The sequence below is a fragment of the Echinops telfairi genome, unplaced genomic scaffold (assembly GCF_000313985.2).
Source record: "Echinops telfairi isolate 266 unplaced genomic scaffold, ASM31398v2 ScPeMD7_7469;HRSCAF=8507_1, whole genome shotgun sequence".
NCBI classification, from domain to species: domain Eukaryota; kingdom Metazoa; phylum Chordata; class Mammalia; order Afrosoricida; family Tenrecidae; genus Echinops; species Echinops telfairi.
In genome coordinates this window covers 125,353,078-125,358,315 of record NW_022111373.1, presented here as the reverse complement: position 1 = coordinate 125,358,315, position 5,238 = coordinate 125,353,078, and positions in this window count along the sequence as shown.

Sequence of the window (5,238 nt, the reverse complement as noted above, 5' to 3'; positions counted from 1 at the left end):
ATCATAGGTAATTTCATGTTGAAAACAAAGGAAATTAAACAAGGCAACATGAGCAGAAATACAATATTCAGGATATCCCACATGAATTTTGAGAGCACCTCAAAAATAAATTTGATGCATTGAGCAATAATGACAGAATATCTGACCGCATGCAGGGTAACACCAGACTTGAAGAGAGCAAAAGGTCATTAAAAAGATAGGAAAGAAAGGAAATAACAAACTTGACGACAGAAGAGACTGAAGATCGCTTTGATCACGGTGCAGCGATAGCAAAAGGAAGAAATGACAGAGTGTAAGAACTGAATAGAGAATTTCATAGAGCTGCTCAAGAAGACAAAGTATTATCATGGAAAGTGCAAGGTGTCAAGTGAGAAAACCCAAAAGAACAGACTCAACATATCTCAATTTGAATAAAAATGGAAAAAAATAAGCCTCAGCATTGAAAGTGGTAAGTTGCATTATTCAAAGATTCTATGGGTAAACTATTGAATGATGTAGGAAGCATCAAATAATAGGCAAGGGGTACACAGAGTCACTACCAAAAGAACTAAATGACATCCAACCATCTCAAGAAGTAGCCTATGATTCAGAATTTATGATACTGAAGAAAGAAATCCAAGCTGAACTGAAAGCATTAGTAAAAACACACGTCCCCAATGGACAAAGTACCAATTGAAATGGTTCAACAGCTGATGAAGTACCGGAAGTACTCATGCAACTGTGCCATGAAATCCGGAAGACAGCGCCCTGGTCGATCAACTAAAGACAACTGTATTGGGGCTCATTCCAGGGAAAGGTGTTCCAAGAGGATGATACAGAACAATCTCATCAATGTCACATGCAAATAAAGTTTGCTGAAGGTCCCTTAACAATGTTTGTAGAGTCCTTATCATTACGGAGTTCAGATGGAGTTTTACTAAAAGGAGAGAACACCAGCAATATGTGTCCTTGTATTTTATTAACTCGGAAAAGGAAATGAGTGTGAATAATAACTATCTATATGTAGAACTGAGCACAGTGGGAATTACGGAACACTTCATTGTGCTCATGATAAACCTCTACATAGAATTAAAGACAGCTTTTTCAATTGTTCTGCCATTGTTAATGAATGTTAATGGAAAATTTACTCTATCAGCAAGTCCCATTTTATATGTAAATAGTGTCCAATCACTTAAGAGTTTAATCTGTAAAAGTCAACATATTATGTATTGATGTTCTTTGTGTGTGTGTTTGATTTTGTCAAAAGCTTTATTTTATTATTATTGTATTTCATTGGGAGTTCTGACAGCTCTTATCACAATCATACACATATCCATTTTGTCAAACATATCTTTACATGTTGTCATCATCTTTTTCAAACATATTTTTTTCGATTTGAGCCTCTGGCATTAGGTCCTCATTCTCCCCCTCTCCTTCCTCACTTCCCTCCCTCCCCCATGACAACTTCATAATTTATAAATTATTCTTATTTTTTTCATGTTTTACACCAACTGCTGTCTCATTTCACCCACTTTTCTGCTTTCCATCCCCCTGTGATGGGAGACATATGTCGATCACTGTGATTGATTCCCCCTTACTCCCCTCCCCGCTTACCCTTCTAGTATCGCTGCTCCCCTTATTAGTCCTGAGGGGCTTATCTGTTCTGGATTCCTTGTGTTTCAAGCTCTTATCTGTACCAGTATACATGTTCTGGTCTAGTCAGATTGGTAAGATAGATTTGGGGTCATTGTAGTGGGGGAGTGGAGAAGCATTAAAGAACTAGAAGAAGGTTGTGTGTTTCATTGGTGCTATACTGCATCATGACTGGCTCTTCCTTTTGGCCATTCTGACAAGGGGTGTGTTCAATTGGCTACTAATGGGCATTGGGTCTCCACTCTGCTCTCCCCCTCATTCCCATTCTTTGCTGGTCTACAATAATATAATGAATTTTTCTCAAAAATGTGTTAAGTTCTGTACCTTTGACTAAATCAATGACACTATCAATAGAATTAATTTATACCCAAGGAGAGGATTGATAATATTCTCTAATGTAAAATAAAAATGATGCCTCCAAATTGAGCAAGAAACGTATATAAAATATAGAGATATTAATGGATTAGTGTCTCACACTTAAATTTAGCCTCAATCTGAGAACACATTCGTTTGGATGACATGTCTTTGCTTCATGCTCACCCTCATGAATAAATCATTGAAGATAAAGGTGCTATAGCAAAGATAAAGACAAAGAAGCTAGACATTGCCTAAGTATTAGAAACAATAGCATCTGGGCCCTTAAAGGCTTGTCTTTGAACAAGCAGACATCTGAGTGAAGCATCACCTGGGTCCACATGGAAGAAGCATTCCAGGCTCTATGATCCAAGGATTGTGAATAATCACACCTCAAACCAAAGGGAGAGAATGGCTGCAGAGCTTAAATTGTGACCCCCCAGTTTTGTAGAAAGTGACAGATAATAAAGGGAGCTTGAAATCACACTTGGATTAAGCCTTCATTGAGTTCCTTCTGGCCACATACCAGGTGTGAGTAGTGTTGCTATCATGCAGAGTGCAAGGGGTTTGTTGGTTTGGTTCTTCTGCTATTCTGCGTATGAAATCCAGTATGGTTAAAGCTATAACGGCAGTAAATTAATTGATGGTTTCTTGTGGGGGAAGTCAAGGGAGGGTGTGGGGAGGAGGGAAATTGTGGACAGTGAGGACAAGAGAGAAGGCAATAATCTAAAATTTGTTGTGGAGACAATTGTACAACTCTTTATTATAATTAAACTATTGAATTGTATGTTTTGCTTTGAGACAAGGTCCACTGGACATCAGCAATGATTATCTTCTGCATCTGGCCAGTACTCTGTTAATGTAGTGTTTGCTGCAGCCTTTGCTGGATGAGCTTCAGCAACATTTTATTTGCATGTGATATCAGTGACATTGTTCCATGGTTTGAGAATTCTATTGGGTCAACTTTATTTGGAATGGACATAAATATGAATCCCTTCTAGTCAATTGACCAAGTAGCTGTCTTCCAAATTTTCTAGCAAATCGTATTGAAAAGCAAGTATGTAACATTGAGGACTAAGTTGTGCCTGATGCAAACCATGGTGTTTCCCATTGCCTCATACATGCATAAATGTTGGATACTGAAAAAGGAAGATGTGAAGAATGGATGCATTTAAATCATGGTGCTATCAAAGAATATCAAAAGTACCATAGACTGCAAAAAGGACAAACAAATCTACCCTGAAGAAGTGAGTACTCCTTAGAGGGGAATATGGCAATAGTTCATCTTTCCTCTTGTGAACATCTGGTCAGGAGAGCGCCTTTCCTGGAGAAAGACATCATTCTTATCAAGCAGAGGGGCTCTGAAAAAGAAGCGGGCCCTTGAGGAGATGGACTGACACAGCGGCTGCACGATGTCCTTCTCAAGGGACTGATCTCTCCTCACAACGTGTCTAAGGTAAATGAGAAGAAGAGTAAGGGAAAAGGAAGGCAATATCAATATCATACACAACTAAAATATTTGAAGATAACCATGTAAGGGATGCTGAAGTACCTTGACAGGGGGGTGCATGAAATTCAAATGATTATGTCATGTGGATCTTGGCTGAAAGTAGCAAATATCAGAAAGATATTTACTTTTCTATTAGTGGCTAGACTATACAGACTACAATATGGGATCTCCGCATCAAGTTAGCAGGAGAGACAAGTCCCTGGATCAGGACATCATGTTTAGTCAAATAGAGGGTCAATCCAAAACATCGAAAGGAATACTTTCAATGAGGTGGCTTTTCCACCTGAAACTGAGCTCAAAAGTAGCCATGCATGTGATATGGACAGTATTGTTTGCTGTTGTGCACAGCGCTGCTTTTAGTTAGAACAATCCTGATAGCACCCAACAAAAACAACCACAATGCCTTATATAATGGGATTTATATGTTCAAAATAATCTATTTTGACACTTATTTAATAAATATTCTCATGCAGATATTAGAATCCAGTACTGTTAGATATTAATTTTTTTCAATGAAACCTCAAAAATGTATGTGTGTCTATTATGTTGTTTTTAAAAATAAACATGATGAGTTTTGTTTTAACACTGTATCAGCTAACAATTTGCATAAGCTAGAAGTCTACAGAACAGATGAGACTTAAAAGCTATTGTTTCTATTTCATATAAGCTAATGTTAAATATTTTAATTTTCTTTATGCTTGGAAAAATAATCATATTTAAGCAAGAACATATTTTTTTAGGGTTGTTCAGCTTTCCGGAACTCACACTCTATTTCCAAATACAAGAAGCTAGGGAGCCGAGAGTAGCCTAAGGACTATGAGTTTTAAGGCATTTACAACAGCAGAAGAAAAAGCAATTCACTTAATTCTTCTTTGTGTAGGCTTATGTTTAGAGTCTGAAATTAGAATTGATGGTCTGAATCTAACAAAATCCCCTTACAATATTCTTCTAGAGTATGTCTTGGAATAGAACTTTAGCTTAATATAAAGTTTTATTCCTTTCAAACTGGAAAAATAATATTTTCAATTGTTAATAAAAGATACTTTTTTATAGTGATATGATTATGATAAATCAGAATTTAGCAAGCAGTGTACTAATTTACTATACAATATTATAATCAACATTTTGGTGAAAACATATAAATTATAATATATTTATTATTATCTCTCCTTATTGTTCCCATTTGTTTTACTTTTAATTTAATATATGTTTTAATACTTGACCAAACATATAAAACATTAAGTATTAAAATTTTCACTCAATTTTAAACAAAAATTGCTACATTAGTATCTAAGTAAAGTCTTAGATACTAATCTAGACACATGGGATATTTTGTTCATAAAATAGAAAAAAATTTTTACTAAGAAATGAAAAATTTTGTTAGAAGTAGGAAGACACAAACAAATGAAAGGAAACCACATTTTACAATTTATTAGATAGTTATTTGTACTGTTGTAGTTTTAAGTAGATTAGCTAATGTAGTTCTCTCTAAGAAAGTGACTTTTAAACCAAGACTTGAAAGAAAAGGGGGAGTAACTTTATAGATATATGGAAAATTTTGTTGCAAGGAGAGTGATCAATCATTCCAGGGGGTAGATGCGTGACATTTTTAATGAAACAACAAAGAAGAAACAACAGTTCAAAAATGAACTGAAGTGGAAGGGTTTATGAATTTGTCAGCGGGGATAAGACAGAAGTGATGAAAGAAATCTCATCTGATAGAGTGTAAGGGACGTGAAAAT